This window comes from Nicotiana tabacum, chromosome 2, assembly GCF_000715075.1.
Source record: "Nicotiana tabacum cultivar K326 chromosome 2, ASM71507v2, whole genome shotgun sequence".
Lineage (NCBI taxonomy): Eukaryota > Viridiplantae > Streptophyta > Magnoliopsida > Solanales > Solanaceae > Nicotiana > Nicotiana tabacum.
This window is the reverse complement of record NC_134081.1, coordinates 124,714,891-124,735,890: the sequence shown is the minus strand read 5'-3', so window position 1 is coordinate 124,735,890 and position 21,000 is coordinate 124,714,891.

Genomic DNA, 21,000 nt, shown 5'->3' with positions numbered 1-21,000 from the left:
TAAATATCATAAAGTAAGAAAACTGACGGAAATAGGAGAACTCAATCTTTTCAAATATTATATCTCATCTTTTATGATCGCTTTAAATTTTTATTATAAAGAAACGCAAGAAACAAAAAAAAAATTGAATTATATGCTATGCAAATTACACTTAATTTCCGATTATGAGAGTTACTCGTGGAAAAGAAAGTAAAGAAATTAAAAAGCAATTCCACTGGTGTTACGATTATAATTTTTGAATAGATTTAGAGCTCTCCCTCCGGATTTCGTTTTATGACACTGAATTCCTTTATTATAAAATCATGAATACAATGTCGATTTACAAAAATAATCTTATAATATTAAGCATAATAACTCATAATAAAAGGACATAACTGAAATTCTAGATATTAGCCTTATAGTCCTATTAGTTTTAGGATATAATACTACACGTTGGGAATCCTACATGATTTCCTTTAGGAATCCTATTAGTATAATTACTTTCGGGCTGTCTAATTCATATAAAATTGAACAAGTAAATATCTTTAGTCATGTAATCTTATTACTTTTAGGATATACATCTTAAAAATCTCTATTACTAATTTAATTTGAAAACGTATTATAATGTCCTATTACTAATTTAATTTGAGAATGTATTATATTGTCCAAATCCATTTAGAAAAAGGAGAACCTATATTATTATAAAAGCATAAATATAAAATTAATATACCAAAATAGCCCTAAAATATTAAACGGAAGAACTCATCGGGGAAGGACATAACTGTAATTACCTATTTTTTAGACTACAATACCTTCTATGCTAATTTTTAATATTTAAAATTTTAAAATTAATAAAATTTTATCTATTAAATTCTTATTAAAAATATGTAGGAAGATTTAATAAAATCAATTTCATAAGAATCCTTCGTATTGGCAATACACTACCACTCCATAATGTCCAATACCAAGATAAAATAAAAGTAATATTAAATGGACTGCATAAAGAATTAAAATTGAGAAAAAAAAATCCCACGATAATATATTTTTATATTATATTTGAACTATTTTCTTACTCAAATAATATATTTTTTTATAAAATTTTTATTTAATATTAAAAAATACTCAATTATTAAACAACAACTAAGAAAATATTTAAGAATATAAATGTATGAGAAAAAGAAAAAAAATAGTTGGTAAGAGTCAATACCACTAGTGATTCTATAGAAATATCAATCTTTTACTCTTTGAAATTAATATCACTCTTTTACTCTTTAAAAATAAAATTTATGGTGGATAAAAGTATAATTAAGATTAAATATTAAAAACAAGAGATGAACTAATATTAATATCTGAATCAACATACAATAAATTATTTTTTATGTTAAAATCAAATAATTAAATCTTTTAATTAATTATTGTGATGACCCAAAATGTCATCTTTAAATTTAATAAGTAATTCTGTGTTTTAAGACCTCAAAAAGCACCATGTATCATTCCTCGGCTTCCGTGCGTAGTCCGTACAATTTTTAAAAAAGTTTTTATGTGAAAAATGGATTAAAATGTGAAATAGAGCTTTAAAAACTCAACTGAGTTGACTTTAGTCAACATTTTGAGCAAACAGACCCGGATTAGTGTTTTAACAATTTCGGTAGGTCCGTATAAACTTTTTCAGTAATATCTTTCGAGTATAAGTCACCCTCCGACACCTAAGCATGAAATATTAGCAGTTCCGAACACAGATATAACCACAGGGGATTCTACCGGGATACCGTTCCGTAGTCCCGAATTAAATATGCAAGACAGAAGGATCTCCCGGAATATGTCCGTAGTCCCAATTTAAATATGTAGTGCTGGGGGATCTCTCGGAATACGTCTGTAGTCCCAAAGTAAATATGCAAGATAGGGGGATCTCCCGAAATACGTCCGTAGTCCCAATTTAAATATGCAGTACTGGAAAATCTTCCGGAATACGTCCGTAATCCCAATTTAAATATGCAGTGCTGGGGGATCTCCCGGAATACGTCCGTAGTCCCAATTTAAATATGCAATGCAAACAACAGAGATAACAACTATAACACGACAGAAACCTCGTACATCACCACAACAAGTACAAAAGCAACAATGACAAAGATGCAAGGTACGACGAGCAAATCAACTCAAGAACTTAAATCACAAGAACGGTAGACTCTTTCATCAGGAATAACCATAGTGAAGAATACTAGGCACAAGGAGAACAACTTAACAAGGAAAAACAAAACAAAATATAGCAACGATTCCACAATATTTAAGTCAACGATAAGAAGCCGACACGAGTCAAATAGTTTCAAATAATGGCAAGTCAACTAAGATATAGGTTATCTAAACTCCTTTTGAGTTTGAGCAATTACGAGGAATATTCAACAATTCAAGTAAGGATATGCAACAGAAGATAATCATAGCTCCAATTAAGACTAAACAATTATAGGATGAGAAAATAATGATTTCAATTAAAGATAAGCAGTTATGAAAAATATAGCACGTCGATAGAAGAGGTAAAATCTTTGGTTACGTCGAATAAGGGTCAAATAGGCAATAAGAGTGAATCCTAGAGCAATTATCTCTAATCAAAGCATGTAAAGGTGAAACTAACAAATAGGAATTCAAGCGTATCAAGAACAACATCATACATGGTGAATATAAGGACATAAGAATCCTAAAAGGCCAACTTTCCACAAATAAGTCTGAGCACGCACTTGCCACCTCGCGTACACAGACTACAATCAGCATAGATGACTCAAATCCTAAGGGATAGTTTTCCCACACAAGACTAGGCAAGATACTTACCTCAAACTGCGTTTAATCAATCAAGTAGTATGCCCTTTCCTCGATTTTCCGACTCCGATCGGCTCGAATATAGTCATAATTAATTAGATTCAATTAATACAAATTGTAGGAATAAATTCCATATGAAAATATAAATTTTCTACAAAACCCCGAAATTTAACCCAAAAATTGCTCGTGGGGCCCACGTCTCGGAACTCGATAAAAGTTATAAAATATGAACGCCCATTCCGATACGAGTTCAACCATACCAATTTTATTCAATTCCGATAACAACTCGGCCTCCAAATCTTAAATTGAATCTAGAGGGTTTTCACAAATTTTCCAACTTAATTCACCTATTAAATGTTAAAAACAACCATGGATTCAGGTAATTTAACCAATATTGAGTCGAGAACACTTACTCCGTTGTTTTCTCTGAAAATCTCCCAAAAATCGCCTCATCCCGAGCTCCAATCCGTCAAAAAATAGAAAATTCTGAACTTAAACTCACTGCCCAGGCTTTTCTTCTTCGCGTTCGCGAAGGCCTGACCATGCACAGCATCGCGTTCGCGTTCAATCTCTCGCGTTCGCGGTAGCCAACTGCCCTCATTCTTTGCGTTCGCAGTCCATGCTTCGCATTCGCGAAGGGTTAATGGCTCAAGGTCCCGACTCCCTTTCCTTCTTCGCGTTCGCGACCATTGGGTCGCGTTTGCGTAAGCTTGACTAGACCTTGCCTCGCGTTCGCGAAGGTCAAGTCCAGCACCCCCAAAATTTCTTCTTCGCGAACGCGGGACTTCCTTCACGTTCGCGAAGAAGGGAACCAGACACCAGAATCAGCAGTTCCAAAACAGCTCCAAATGATCTGAAACCACCCCGAAACACACCCAAGGCTCCCGGGACCTCAACCAATCATACCAACCAGTTCCATAACACATTACAAACTTTCTCGAGGACTCAAATCGCATCGAACAATACCGAAATTATGAATCGTGCATCGAATCGAATTATAAGTTTTTAAATCTTTCAACTTCTATATTTTGCACCGAAATGTATCAAATCAATCCGGAATGACTTTAAATTTTGCACACAAGTCATAAATGACATAACAGACCTATTCAAATTTCCAGAATCAGATTCCGACCTCGATATCAAAAAGTCAACCCCCTGTCAAACTTCCCAAAAATTCAACTTCCGGCATTTCATGCTTAATTTCACTACGGGCCTCCAAAAAATTTTTCGGACACGCTCCTAAGTCCAAAATCACCATGCGGAGCTATTGACATCATCAAAATTTCATTCAGGTGTCGTTTGCTCAAAAGTCAACTCTCCGATCAACTATTTCTATTTAAGCTTTAAATTAAGGATTGTTCTTTTAATTTAATTTCCAATCTTTAGTAAATCAAACTCGACCACACTCGTGGGTCATAATACATATTGCGAAGCTGCTCGAGACCTTAAGTCACTAAACGGGGCGTAAATTCTTAAAGCGACAAGTCGGGTTGTTACATTCTCCACCTCTTAAACAAACGTTCGTCCTCGAACGTTCTAAGAATTATTCTGAGATTACCAAATTGATGATTTTACTTTTAACAATACTCACGGTTGATTCCATGCTACCGCATTTGAGATAAACATGACAACATCATCTCATTTGAGATTATTTCTTTTATCCATACTTGAAAACTTTAAGGCCATTTTTCTTACGCTCCAATATTTTCAAAAGGCCTGATTTCTCACAACAACGCACAGTATTAGTCTCAACTGGTTATAGCAACTAGTGCCTATGCACACATCAATTTTTTCGATAGTGTTGAAGTAATTCAAAACTTTCTTTGGGGTGCTGCATTATTCCCCGCTTAGGATCATTCGCCCTCAAACACGTAACATATTTAACTCTTCTTTTGCAATTCTCAATCCTTCAAATTTTACTAACTCCCATATTTTTCAGAAATTTCGGCAGAATCTCCCCTGTATTTGGGCCTATCCACCCGACAGAGTAACACCAAACAACTCCTAACAACACATCCACAACCCAACAAAGCACCACAATGTATATATCAATAACACTAATCTCCGTATTACAAGCACTACATTATCATGATGATATCCGGGCATGATGCACATCATATGTACACTCATCACCACATCTCTGGTCTTAAAAGCTGTTCATAAATAAATTTCAGCATCATCCACCTCATTTTGAATTTTTACAATACTGACAACAGAATGTGAGGCATGAAGATCTCATGATTACTTACTCGGATTACTGAGTCACATTTAACGCCACCTGGGCACTCATCTCATAAGCTAAAACTCAATATTTACAGCACGAAAATGGTTGAATATGCATAGAAAATATACAAGAATTATCAGAAAAGCCTAACAGGCATGACTCCCTATTAATATTATTGTACAAATTAATTTTCACAAAGGAAGAATTTTAAACTCATAAATATTTCACTACAAGGACCTCATCCTTATATAACTTCCACCGCGGCTTGAAGCCCGGTTTAAAAAATTTACATCATGTAAAAATGCGAGGATCTCGTCCTCAACTCCGAATCACAAGTATTTTGCACATTGTGCCAACTGAAATTTCAATTTTTTTTTATTTTTTTATTTTTATTTTTTTTCCTTTCTTTCTTCTTTTCAGTATATTTCATAAACAGTTTTCACAACACATAATGAACCCTCATACCGGTAGGGCATATAATTCATAAAATTTGGAATCAATTCTTCCGAAACACATTGAACCCAATGTAATGAATAATAAAAATTACTTTTGGGCTTATAGCCTTCAATTATGTACCAAAAATATAATGACAGACACGGGTTCACATCTTTAAATCTCCCAACAGGGATAAATATATAAGTGGGTCACAAATTTACGAAGCTCACCCATAAGTGGAGCATAATAGGAGGATGCACCTCAATATTCAGAACCGAGTCAAATTAAGAAAAATATCCTTTTATAATAAAAATCAAGATCGTACATGTGTCGACACCATCTGGTGTATTGGCCTCAGCTAAATCATAGTGATTAAATCAACAGGTCGGGCCTCCACCTCTTAGGCGCCCACTACCCACCTGTCCTCCATCTCTAACTGACAGTGCACCTGGAGTATTAACTGTAATAAAGCTCGTAGCTTGAGTGCTCTGATGAAATCCACCCCTCCCAAGTCTGGGACAATCTCTCATGATGTGCCTAGTATCACCACATTCATAACAACCCCCTTGAGGTTGCTGTTGCTCGTACTGAGTCTGTGCCGGATAACTGGAATAACTATTATAGGAATCCCGTGCCGGTGGTGCATCACAAGAACTTACTGGAGCACTCCGAGTAGTCTGATGTGCGGACTGAGCTGGCCGACTACTCGAGCCTTCACTATAATGGGTCCTAGCTGAAGAGTAAAATCCACTTAACCCTCCAGATCTTCGAGACCTTTTGGCCTTCTTAGACTCTATTTCCTTGTCTAAAACACCCTCAATCTTCCTTACAATCTCCACTACTTGTTGAAATGGAGTATCAGTTTGCAACTCTCGAGCCATGCATATTTTAATATCATTATCGAGCATCTCAATGAATTTGCAGACCCGTTCTCTGATTGTAGGAACTAAGATAGGTGCATGACGGGCTAACTCACTGAACCTGATAGCATATTCTGACACTGTCATAGTGCCCTGACACAACCGTTCAAACTCTGTGCACCACGCATCTCTGAGAGTCTGGGGAACAAACTCCTTCAAGAATATTTCCAAAAATTGAGCCCAAGTTGGTGGTGTTGCATCGGCTGGTCTACTTTCTTCATAGATTTGCCACCACCGATACGCTGTGCCTCACAGTTGAAATGTAGTAAAGGCAACTCCGCTCACCTCCACAATACCCACGGTGCGGAGAACACGGTGACAATTTTTCTAAAAATCCTTGGGCATCCTCTGAAGTTGTGCCACTGAAAGTAGGTGGACTATACCTCTTAAACCTTTCAAGTCTCTTTTGTTCTTCTTCTGATGCCCCGGGCCTGACTTCAGGTCGAACCGGAATAACAGGTTGTACCGGTACTATACCCGGAACCTGACCAATGTGAACCTGCTGCTCTGGAGTTACTCTGGCTGCAACACGTGCTCTTCGTCGGCCTCTGCCTCTGCCCCTAGCGACATCCGCTCCGGGGGGTAATGTTATCAGCAACTGCAGCTCGTGTCCTCACCATCTATGAGAGAATGGAATGATAAAAGTTCAAACTTCGAGATCAATGAACTCGCACGATGGAATGAAAGAAGTGAGATTATCCTAATAGTTCTATAGCCTCTCGAAGATAAGTACATACGTCTCCGTACCGATCCGCAAGACTCTACTAAACTCGCTTATGACTTGTAGCACCTATGAACCTAGAGCTCTGATACCAACTTGTCACGACCCAATTTTCCCTCCGTTTGGGTAACGTGATGGCACCTAGTCTTAGGGACTAGGTAAGCTTAGCATTAATTGAAACAACATTAGTTAAATAACATCTAACAATTTGAATTAGAAATATCTTAAACTTTACAATTTCCAAAACCCAGTAGTACAAGTCATAAGCTCTACAGAGTTTGCTATCACTTCTAAATACAACTGTTCGGAAGTAAGTAAAAACTGTGTAAATACAAAATAGGAAGGTGACTCCGAAGCCTGCGAACGCAGTGGCAGGTTTACCTTGAGTCTCCTCAGCAAGGATCCGCACAGCTACTAACGATCGATACCTGGATCTACACAAAAATATGCAGAAGAGTAGCATGAGCATACCACAGCGGTACCCAGTAAGTATCAAGACCAACCTCGGTGAAGTAGTGACGAGGACTAGTCAAGACACCCACTGGTCTAATAAACTGAACAAGTATAAGTATAGGGATGACAGAACATGACATCTATCTAAGGGCCCCATGATATGGCTAATGACATAACAACTGTAATAAGGAAGGAAAAACAGCAAGTTACAGCGGAACACCAGAATAAGACACAGAAGAAAGAACGAAAGCACAACCCAAATCCGAAAATCATAATATAGTAAAGGCAAGTAGTAACTCAGCAACTGCAATGGTTTTCACATCAGGACTCAGCCAACAAACCCCAATAAATTAGTCAAATCCTTTAAGTGTAAACTTTCACCCGTAGGTTTTTAAATTGAGGTCTTTAATATAATCCTTTCCAATAAGAAATTTATTTATTTATTTAAAAATATTGTTCCTTCAAATAAATATCTTTCAAATATAGTTCTTTCAAGATAAAAAAAACCTTTCAAATATAAACTTTTCCAGTAATATCTTTCGAGTATAAGTAACCCTGTGACACCTAAGCATGGAATATTAGCAGCTCCGAACACATCAAAAACCATATGGGATTCTACCGGGATACTGTCCCGTAGTCCGGAATTAAATATGCAAGACAGAGGGGTCTCCCGGAACACGTCTGTAGTCCCAATTTAAATATGCAATGCTAGGGGATTTCCTGGAATACGTCCGTAGTCCCAAAGTAAATATGCAAGACAGGGTGATCTCCTGGAATACGTCCGTAGTCCCAATTTAAATATGCAGTGCTGGGGGATCTCCCGGAATACATCCGTAGTCCCAATTTAAATATGCTGTGCTGGGGGGTCTCCTGGAATACGTCCGCAGTCCCAATTTAAAAATGCAGTGCAAACAACAGAGATAACAACTATAACACGACAGAAACCTCGTACATCACCACAACAAGTACAAAAGCAACAATGACAAAGATGCAAGGTACGGCGAGCAAATCAACTCTAGAACTTAAATCACAAGAACGGTAGAACTCATTCACCAGGAATAACTATAGTGAAGACAAAATAAGGAGAAAAAAAAATAACAATTCAAGTCAACGATAAGAAGCCGACAAGGGAAAACAAAATATAGCAACGATTCCACAATATTCAAGTCAACGATAAGAAGCCAACACGAGTCAAATAGTTCCAAATAATGGCAAGTCAACTAAGATATAGGTTATCTAAACTACTTTTGAGGTTGAGCAATTACGAGGAATATTCAACAATTCAAGTAAGTATATGCAACAGAATATAATCATAACTCCAATTAAGACTAAACAATTATAGGATGAGAAAATAATGATTTCAATTAAAGATAAGCAGTTATGAAAAATATAGCACGACGATAGAAGAGGTAAAATCTTTGGTTACGTCGAATAAGGGTCAAATAGGCAATAAGAGTGAATCCTAGAGCAATTATCTCTAATCAAAGCATGTAAATGTGAAACTAACAAACAGGAATTCAAGCGTATCAAGAACAACATCATACACAGTGAATATAAGGACATAAGAATCCTAAAAGGCCAACTTTTCACAAATAAGTCTGAGCACGCACTCGCCACCTCGCGTATACAGACTACAATCAACATAGATGACTCAAATCCTAAGGGGTAGTTCCCCCACACAAGGCTAGGCAAGATACTTACCTCAAACTGTGCTTAATCAATCAAGTAGTATGCCCTTTCGATTTTCCGACTCCGATGGCTCGAATCTAGTCATAATTAATTAGATTCAATCAATACAAATTGTAGGAATACATTCCATATGAAAATATAATTTTTCTACAAAAATCCGAAATTTAACCCAAAAATCGTCCGTGGGGCCCACATCTCGGAACCCGACAAATGTTACAAAATATGAACGCCCATTCCGATACGAGTTCAACCATACCAATTTTATTCAATTCTGATAACAACTCGACCTCCAAATCTTAAATTGAATCAAGAGGGTTTTCACAATTTTTCCAACTTAATTCACCAATTAAAAATTAAAAACAAACATGGATTCGGGTAATTTAACCAATATTGAGTCAAGAACACTTATCCCGTTATTTTCTCTGAAAATCTCCCAAATATCGCCTCATCTCGAGCTCCAATCCGTCAAAATATGGAAAATGGGACGAAGTCCCATTTTCTGATCTTAAACTCATTGCCCAGGCTTTTCTTCTTCGCGTTCGCGTGACCAGTGTCGCATTCGCGAAGGCCTGACCATGCACAGCATCGTGTTCGCGGCAGCCAACTGCCCTCCTTCTTCATGTTCGCAGTCCATGCTTCGCGTTCGCGAAGAGTTAATGGCTCAAGGTCCCGGCTCCCCTTCCTTCTTCGCGTTCGCGACCACTGCGTCGCGTTAGCGTTAGCTTGACCAGACCTTGCCTCGCGTTCTTGTCCACTCCTTTGCGTTCGTGAAGGTCAAATCCAGCACCCTCAAAATTTCTTCTTTGCAAAACGCGGGACTTCCTTCGCGTTCGCGAAGAAGGGAACCAGACACCAAAATCAGCAGTTCCAAAACAGCTCCAAATGATCCGAAACCACCTAGAAACACACCCGAGGCCCTCGGGACCTCAACCAATCATACCAACTAGTCCCATAACACATTACAAACTTGCTTGAGGCCTTAAATCACATCGAACAATACTGGAATTATGAATCGCGCATCAAATCGAATTATAAGTTTTCAAATCTTTCAACTTATATATTTTGCGTCGAAACATATCAAATCAATCCGGAATGACTTCAAATTTTGCACACAAGTCATAAATGACATAACAGACCTATTCAAATTTCCATAATCACATTTCGACCTCTATATCAAAAAGTTAACCCCGGTCAAACTTCCCAAAAATTCAACTTCCGGCATTTCAAGCTTAATTCCACTACAGACCTCAAAAAAAATTTCCGGACACGCTCCTAAGTCCAAAATCACCATACGGAGCTATTGACATCATCAAAATTTCATTCCGGAGTTGTTTGCTCAGAAGTCAACTCTTCGGTCAACTCTTTCCATTTAAGCTTCAAATTAAGGATTGTTCTTTTAATTTGATTCCCAATCTTTAGTAAATCAAACTCGACCACACCCGCGGGTCATAATACATATTGCGAAGCTGCTCGAGACCTTAAGTTACTAAACGGGGCGTAAATTCTTAAAACGACAAGTCGGGTCATTACAATTGACCTCAGGTCCGTATTTTAGTTCCAGAGCCTGTGTAGGTCCACTATAATATTTATGACTTGTCTACCAAATTTGGTGAGAATCGGAGTTGATTTGATGTGATTCGGACGTCCGATTATAATAAATAAAGGTTTTAAAGTTTTCTTGAAAATTTCCTTTGATTTGGTGTCCGATTCGTAGTTCTAGGTGTTAGTTTGGCGATTTGATCGCGCGAGCAAGTTCGTATGAGGTTTTAGGACTTATGTACAAGTTTGGTTTGGAGCCTCGAGGGCTCGAGTGAGTTTCAGATGGGCTACGGGACGATTTCGGACTTAGGAAATCTGGTTTTCTGCGGACTTCAGGCTTCTGATGTGTTCTTCTTCACGTTCGCGAAGGTACTCTCGCGAACGCGAAGAGCAAATTGGGGCTGGCACATTTTGTGCTTCGCATTCGCGACATAGTGACCGCGTTCACGAAGGATTGAGGTTCAAAGCTTCACGTTTACGAAGGGAAAGAGGCTGGCTAGGAAAAATTAGCCTTCGCATTCGCGAAGGGCATCTCACGTTCGCGAAGGCCAAGCCAGGCAAGCATCACGTTCGCGTGGTAGCCCTCGCGTTCGCGAAGAGTAAAAATGGATAACACAAATTTGTGCTTCGCGAACGCGAGGCGCTGATCGCGTTCGCGAAGGGTAAAAATCCCAGAAACAGAACTTAAGTTCTGGAAATGGGGTTTCGACCCATTTTCAACTCTTTTCCATTTTTGAGCTCGGGTAAGACGATTTTTACGGAAAAATATTGGGGTAAGTGTTCCTTATCCTATATTGATTATATTTCATGATCTCATACTCATTTATATCATGAATCCGTGAATTTATGGAAGAAAAATTAGATTTTTATAAAATCTTCCAAAAATAAAAATTTAAGATTTGAAGGTCTATTTGACATCGGAATTAGATAATTTTTATATGGTTGGAATCATCTCGGAATGGGTGTTCAGATTTCGTAAGTTTTTCTGAGATTTGAGACGTGGGTCCCACTGTCGAATATTTTAATGAATTTTGGATTTTTATCCGAAAAATTTGTAAATTCATATGGAATTAATTCCTATGATTCGTATTGAGTATATCAAATTGTTTGTGAATAGATTTGAAGCTTTTGGAGACAAATTTAAAAGGAAAAGCTGTGTTCGAGTAATTGATTGAAATTTGCAACGCGAGATAAGTGCCGTGGTTAACCTTGACTTGAGGGAATAGAACCCTTAAATTATTTGTTATGTGAATAGCATGTGAACGACCTATAGGCGAGGTGACGAGTGTCTATACATCGTCAAATTAATTTTTTGCCTGCTTACTTGAAAGAAATCATAAATTGCTTTAAATCATGAATTAATTATTACAATAATTGTTTCTCTCCTATTCTTTGTCAAATATTAATTCTTGAATTCATGCATTAATTGTTACATGCTATTTGAATTATGTACCTTAATTGTTATTTGACATTTAACATATTAAATATTAAGATGCCTGTCAAATATTAATTAACATCGTTATTTGTTAATTCTATTGCACGCTGCAATAGAATTGAATGTGAATATATTGTGAGAGGGGGTTGCACGCTGCAACAGAATTGATGGAAATGACAATTGGTTATGACTACTGAGTTGGCTTCAATTATTATAAATGAATTACCTGATTTATTTCTATTATTGTTGTTGTTACTAATATTGCGTATAGGTAATGTAAGTGACCCGCGTAGCCTCGTCACTACTTCGTCGATGTTAGGCTCAGCACTTACCAGTACATGGGGTCGGTTGTACTGATACTACACTCTGCACTTCTTGTGCAGATTTTGGAGTTGGTCCCAACGGCGTACCATAGAATTGCTCGGATTTCAGCTACTCAGAGGAGACTTGAGGTATAACTGCACGATGTTCGCAGTTCTGAAGTCTCCGTCTACTTTACTTTAGCTGTGTGTTTGTTTCCAGACAGCTTTATTTTATTCAAACCTTTATTTGTATTTATTCTAGAAGCCCGTGCACTTGTGACACCAATTCTGGGATGGTATTTAGACATCGTTATTTTTTTTTATGGATTAATCACTATATTTCAAACCTTACTTCCGCGTTTATTTCTTTGTTATTAATAAATTTAAAGATTTTTTAAAAATTGGTTAATATCATTCTAACGTTGGCTTGCCTAGCAAGTGAAATGTTAGGTGCCATCACGGTTCGAAGGTGGGAATTTCGGATCGTGACATTGGGTTTATGTGAGCCGCCCCGTTCATTCAGCTCTTCCAGCCTCCAGCGGTGTTCCAGCTCCTTCTAGACCCCAGGAGCCTTATTATGCACCGCCGGTATCTAGTGTGCCTCCTGTACGGGGTGTTCCTAACGGCCAGTCCAGCAGACCTGGCTCGAGCTAGTCACAGCAGCCACGCCCTCCCAGAGCTTGTTTTGAGTGTGGCGACACTCGCCACATGGTGAGGGATTTCCCCAGGATTAGGAGGGGTGCACCTCCATAGACTTTTCAGCCACAACGTGCTCCACCGGGTCCTCAGCCTATGATTACAGCACCAGCTGTCACCCCACCTGCTCAACAAGCTCGAGGTGGAGGTCGAGGAGGTAGAGGTCGCCCTAGAGGGGGAGGTCAGGCCAGATATTATTCACTTCCTGCTCGTATAGAGGCAGTTGCTTCTGATTCTGTCATTACAGGTATTGTTCCAGTCTGTCATAGAGATGCGTCGGTATTATTTGACCCAGGATCTACATATTCTTATGTGTCCTCTTATTTTGCCCCATATTTGGGCGTATCTCGGGATTCTTTGAGTTCCCCTATTTATGTATCTACTCCTGTGGAAGATTCTCTTATTGTGGACCACGTGTATCGGTCGTGTTTGATTGCTCTTAGTGGTTTTGAGACCAGAGCAGATTTATTATTGCTCAGCATGGTGGACTTTGATATTATTTTGGGCATGGACTGGTTGTCGCCCCATTATGCTATTCTTGATTGTCACGCTAAAACCGTGACACTGGCTATGCCAGGTTTACCATGATTAGAGTGGAGAGGTACCTTAGAGTATACTCCCAGCAGAGTTATTTCTTTTCTTAAAGCTCAACGAATGGTTGAGAAGGGATGTGACGCGTATCTAGCTTATGTGAGAGATGTCAGTATTGATACCCCTACAGTTGAGTCAGTTCCAGTAGTGAGGGACTTTCCAGATGTGTTTCCAGCTGATCTTCTGGGCATGCCGCCCGATAGAGATATTGATTTTGGCATTGATTTATTGCCGAGCAAGGGCCATGGCCAATAAAGAAGAGTTCGACCTTGATCGAACGACGACGGGTTAACATTTTGATAACATCGAAAAGACACCCTTTAAGGCCAAGGGCCTTTGCCAAAGAAGAAGGGTTCGACCTTGAAGAAGAATGATGGTTCTATGCAGATGTGTATTGATTACCGCCAGTTGAACAAAGTCACAGTGAAGAACAGGTGTAATGGGATTTGTCGTTTTAAGAATTTAGGCTCTGTTCAGTGACATAAGGTCTCGAATAGCTTTGCAATATGTATTATGATCCGCGGGTGTGGTTGAGTTTGATTTACTGAAGATTCAGAATTAAATTAAAAGAACAATCCTTAATTTGAAGCTTAAATGGAAAGAGTTGACTGGAAAGTTGACTTTTGAGAAAACGACTCCGGAATAGAATTTTGATGATGTCAATAGCTCCATATGGTGATTTTGGACTTAGGAGCGTGTACGGAAAATTATTTGGAGGTCCGTAGTGGAATTAAGCTTGAAATGCCGAAAGTTGAATTTTTGGGAAGTTTGACCGGAGAGTTGACTTTTGAGCAAACGACCCCGGAATAGAATTTCGAGGATGGAAATAGCTTCGTATGATGATTTCGGACTTAGGCGTATGTTCGGATTTGGATTTGAAAGTCCGTAGGACAATTCAACACATTTTGGCGAAAGTTGAAAAATATAAGATTTTGGTAAAGTCCGACCGAAAGGTGAATTTTTAATAACGAGGTTGGATTTTGATTCCGGAAATGGGAATAGCTCCATTAAGTCAATTATGACTTGTGTGCAAAATTTGAAGTCCTTCCGGATTGATTTGATACGCTTCGGCGCAAAATATAGAAGTTGGAAAATTTAAAAACTTATAATTCGATTCGACGCGCGATTCGTAATTTCGGCGTTGTTTGACATGGTTTGAAGCCTAGACTAAGTTTGTATTATATTTTGGGACATGTTGGTATATTTGTTTGAGGTTTCGAGGGCCTCAGGTTGATTTCAGAAGGTTAACGGATAAATTCGGACATGAAGATAAGCTGCTGGAATTTTCTGGGCAGCAACATGAATAGTGATTCGCAGAAGCATGAACAATGATTCGCAGAAGCGTGAACAGTGATTCGCATATGCGTGAACAGTACCGCAGGTGCGTGAACAGTACCGCAGGTTTGTGAACAGTAACCGCAGGTGCGAATCTGGGCAGAATGTTAAGGACCAAAAATTGGTCATTTTGCCATTTTCGTTTTTGGATTTTTGGGCGATTCTGGAGAGATTTTTCACAAGCTTGGTTGGGGTAAGTGTTCTATATCCTAAAGTGTTTATATTTCATGAATCTATGATTATATTTATCATTTAATTCGAATTTAAATGGAAAAAATTAAGAGTTTTGTAAAATCTTCCAAAAACGAAAATTTAAGATTTGGAGGTCGAGTTGTTATCGGAATTTGATAAAATTGGTATGGTTGAACTCGTATCAGAATGGGTGTTCGGATTTCATGAAAATTATGTCGGGTTCCGAGGGGCGGGCACCACGTTGACTTTTGTTGACTTTTTAGAATAAATTTTTAAGTCGACGCATTGTTATCTGGAATTGTTTCCGATGAATTTTAATGAAGTTATACAATTAATTTGGTTAGATATGAGCTGTCCGGAGGTCAATTCAAGCAAGAAGGCGATTTTGGAATATTGGCATAACTTCAAAAAGGCAAGTGTCTTGCTTAACCTCGAGTGGGGGAATTTTCCTTTAGACATTGAGTCTTATGTGTAATTTGTGTAATAGAAAACCATGTACGCGAGGTGACGAGTACGTACTTGGTTTATATGTGCAAATTTTATTGAGTTAAAGTCTTAAACATATTGTGTAGTAAATTAGATAATTGTTGGCATATATTTAATCATCTATTTGTCGTACCTAAATCCTTGTTGTTGAATCTGTTGTTATATGACAATTTGATGTGATTGTTATTTGATTATTTATAAAATTCTGTGAATTTGCTGGTTTGATAATTATTGAAATTTAATTTCATTTTGGATTCTTTCCTCTGCAATTAATTAATTAAATGAGCTTAAGAAGAGGTGATTATATAATTATTGAAAAATTTGGAGTTAATGAAGGCTTTGCTTTATGTTGAGTAATTTATATCTCTATTAATTGTTTTTGGGTGTTATATACATTGTGTAGAGCCTTGGGCTATTTGTTGTGAAATTAATTGATTTTGTTATATCTTTGGAATTTGGTTGTGGCCATTGGGCAAATTGTGATATGAATTGATTTTTGTCATGTTGCTGTGATCATTTCACATGTAAATTGTTGTATTGTGTGAGTTATTATTTTGAGAAATTGTTGTGTTGTGTGAGTTATTATTTTGGGGAGATAAAGGTGGCATTTCACCATTGATATTATGTGGGTATAAGGGTGGCATTTCACTGTTGTTGTGTTTGTTGGAATATTTTCTAGGCAGAGCGATAAGGGCGGCTATAGGAGCGATAAGGGCGGCAATAGGAGTGATAAAGGTGGCTATTGTCAGGGACGATATGTGATGATGTGGGGTTGTGGTGTTGATAATTTTCATGTGATGTTGTGATTTTCTTGTGTTTATTTTTATACCTTGTGTAATTTGTCTTGTTGTTGGTAAATTGATAACAATCTGATTTATGTTGAACTTGAGAGCATGTGGCCATTGCCAGGCGGATTATAAAATGAAATGTGGGCATGAGGTGCCGTGAGTAAATAATAAAGATATTTGGCACGTGAATTGTCTGTGCAGTTGTGATATGAAATGTGGGCACGAGGTGCTGTGATTCCGTGCAGTTATGATATGAAATGAGGGCACGAGGTTCCGGGAAAATATGATGATTTAATTATGGGCACGAGGTACCGTGAAAATATGAAAATGGGCTGAGACCCGTATTTATGAAAATATAAAAAATGGGCTGAGACCCGTATTTTTTTTATGATTATGAAATGAGGTGTCACATGGTGACTCTTTAATTGAAATAATTATATTTAAAATATTTATTTGGAAGGATTTTTATTCAAAAAGAATTATATGAAAGAATTATATTTGAAAGATATTTATTTGAGAAAATTATATTTGAAAAGATTTATTGAAAGAATTATATTTGAAAAGTAATTATTTGAGAAAATTATATCTGAAGGAGAGTTATCTGGAGGAATTATATGTGAAAGACATTTATTTGAAGAGCTTGATTTAATTGGGTGTAATTGTATTTATTAATTGTTGAGTGATATTAATGATATTCTTGTTGTCTGTTGTGCATATCACTGGTTGTTTTATCCAGCCCTTATTGTTATTGCTTCCTATTATTCTGTATATTATATTGCACAGGTTATTAGACTAGTGAGTGTCTTGACCGTACCTTGTCTCTACTCCACTGAGGTTAGTCTTGATACTTACTAGGTACCGACCGTGGTGTACTCATACTACACTTCTGTACATTTTTGTGCAGAGTCAGGTATTGGAGATATCGGACTTGAGCAGAGTTAAAGCGGGATTGTAAGGATTCAAGGTAGAGCTGCTTGGTCGTCGCAGTCCCTTGGAGTTATTTCATTTCATTGTACTGTTAATTTTTATAATCAAACGGTATTGTATATTCGGTCCTCGTGATCATTTTATGTATTCAATTAGAGTTCGTGACTCAGTACTACCAGTCTTGGGAGGTTGTATATTCATATTTATTCCGTTGTTAGTTTTAGTTACTTATTCAATTAAAAAAAACAATGGCTTCAAAATGTAATTGAAATCGGCTTACCTACATACTGCTAGGGCTGCAAGAGGCCGGGGTCGAGGTAGAGGCCGAGGTAGAGGTCGAGGAAGGGCACGTGCTTCGACTAGAGCACCTGTCAGAACAACAGTTGAGGAGCCACTAGTAGCTCTAGTTGGGGGACAGGTACCATAAGCACCTTTTGTTACCCCCGGACTTTAGGAGACTTTAGCACAGTTCCTGAGTATGTTTGGTACATTAACTCAGGCGGGATTGATTTCTGTAGCACCAAATATTCCACAGATTGGGAAAGTAGCTCCGACTCCTATCACAACTCCAGAGCAGCAGGTTCATGTTGGTCAGGTTCCGGGTGTAGCACCAGTACAACCTGTCATTCCGGTTCGGCCTGAGGTCAGGCCCGAGGCATCAGAAGAAGAACAAAAGAGACTTAAAAGGTTTAAGAGGTATCGTCCACCTACTTTCAGTGGCACAACTACAGAGGATGCCCAAGAATTTCTAGAAAAATTGTCACTGTATTCTCCGCACCATGGGTATTGTGGAGGTGAGCGGAGTTGCCTTTACTACATTTCAGCTATCAGGCGCAGCGTATCGGTGGTGGCAAATCTATGAAGAAGGTAGATCATCCGATGTAACACCACCAACTTGGGCTCAATTTTTGAAAATGTTCTTGAAAGAGTTTGTTCCCCAGACTCTCAGAGATACGTGGCGCACAGAGTTTGAACGGTTACGTCAGGGCACTATGACAGTGTCAGAATATGCTATCAGGTTTAGTGAGTTAGCCTGTCATGCACCGATCTTGGTTCCTACAATCAGAGAGCGGGTCCGCAAATTCATTGAGGGGCTCGATTATGATACTAAAATATGCATGGCTCGAGAATTGCAAACTGATACTCCATTTCAACAAGTAGTGGAGATTGTAAGGAAGATTGAGGGTGTTTTAGGTGAGGAAAGGGAGTCTAAGGAGGCCAAAAGGTCTCGAAGATCTGGAGGGTTCAGTGGATTTTACTCTTCAGCTAGGACCCATTATAGCAGAGGCTCGAGCAGTCGGTCAGCTCAGTCTGCACATCAGATTACTCGGGGTGTTCCAATTTACAGTGCACCACTGATACGAGATTCTTACAGTGGTTATTCCAGTTATCCGGTACAGACTCAGTATGAGCAGCCGCGACCTCAGAGGGGTTGTTATGAGTGTGGTGATACTAGGCATATCATGAGAGATTGTCCCAGACTTGGAAAGGGTGGATTTCATCAGAACACTCCAGCTACAAGCTTTATTCCAGTTGATACTCCACATGCACAGTTAGCTAGAGGTGGAGGACAGGCGGGTAGTGGGCGCCTAAGAGGTGGAGGCCCGACCCGTTGATTTAATCACTATGATTTGGCTGAGGCCAATACACCATATGATGTCGTTACAGGTACGATCCTGATTTTTATTATAAAAGGATATTTTCCTTAATTTGATTCGGTTCTGAATATTGAGGTGAGTCTTCCTATTATGCTCCACTTATGGGTGAGCTTCGTAAATTTGTGACCCACTATATAAGTTTATCCCTGTTGGGAGATTTGAAGGTGTGAGCCTGTGTCTGTCATTTATTTTTGTACATCATTGAGGGCTATAAGTCCAAAAGTAATTTTTTATTATTCATTACAGCGGGTTTAATGTGTTTCGAAATAATTAATTCCAATTTTTATAAATTATACGCCCTACCGGTATGAGGGTTCATTATGTGTTGTGAAAACTGTTTATGAAATATATTGAAAAGAAGAAAGAAAGAAAATTGAAATTTCAGTTGGCACAATGTGCAAAATACTTGTGATTCGGAGTTGAGGATGAGATCCTCGCATTTTATATATGATGTGAAATATTTAAACCGGGCTACAAGTCGCGGTGGAAGTCATATAAGGACGAGGTCCTTGTGGTGAAGTATTTATGAGTTTAAAATTATCCCTTTGTGAAATTAATTTGTACAATAATATTAATAGGGAGTCATGCCTGTTAGGCTTATTTGATAATTCTTGTATATTTTTCTGTTCATATTCAGCCATTTTCGTGCTGTAAACATTGAGTTTTAGCCTATGAGGTAAGTGTCCAGGTGGCATTAAATGTGACTCATTAATCCGAGTAAGTAATCATGAGGTCTTCATGCCTCACATTCTGTTGTCAGTATTGTGAAAATTTGAAATGCGGTGGTGGTTAACATGAGATTAATTGATGATGCTGGAATAAATTATGAACGGCTTTTAAGATCAGAGATGTGGTGATGAGCATACATATGACGTATTTCATGTCTTGATATCATTACGATAATGCAGCGCTTGTAATGCTGAGATTAGTATTATTGTTATATACATTGTGGTGTTTTGTTGGGTTGTGGATGTGTTGTTAGGAGTTGTTTTGGTATTACTCTGGCAGGTGGATAGGCCCAATTATAGGGGAGACTATGCCGAAATTCCTAAAAAATTTGGGAGTTAGTAAAATTTGGAGGATTGGGATTTGCAAAGGAAGAGATAAATATGTTATGTGTTTGAGGGCGGATGATCCTAAGCGGGGAAGAATGTAGCACCCCAGAGAAAGTTTTGAAGTACTTCAACACTATCAAGAAAATTGATGTGTGCGTAGGCACGAGTTGCTATAGCCAGCTGAGACTAATACCGTGCGTTGTTGTGAAAAATCAAACCTTTTGAAATGTTTGGAGTGTAAGGAATTGATTTTAAAGTTTATAAATATGGATAAAAGAAATAAACTCAAAAGAGATGATGTTGTCAGGCTTATCTCAAATGCAGTAGCGTGGAATCAACCACGAGTATATGTGTAAAAAGTAAAATCATCCATTTGGTAACCTCAGAATAATTGTTAGAACGTTCGAGGACGAACGTTTGTTTAAGATGTGGAGAATGTAACGACCCGACTTGTCGTTTTAAGAATTTAGGCTCCGTTCAGTGACATAAGGTCTCGAACAGCTTTGCAATATGTATTATGACCCGCGGGTGTGGTCGAGTATGATTTACTGAAGATTCAGAATTAAATTAAAAGAACAATCCTTAATTTGAAGCTTAAATGGAAAGGGTTGACTGGAGAGTTGATTTTTGAGCAAACGACTCTAGAATAGAATTTTGATGATGTACATAGCTCCGTATGGTGATTTTGGACTTAGGAGCATGTACGGAAAATTATTTGGAGGTCTGTAGTGGAATTAAGCTTGAAATGTCGAAAGTTGAATTTT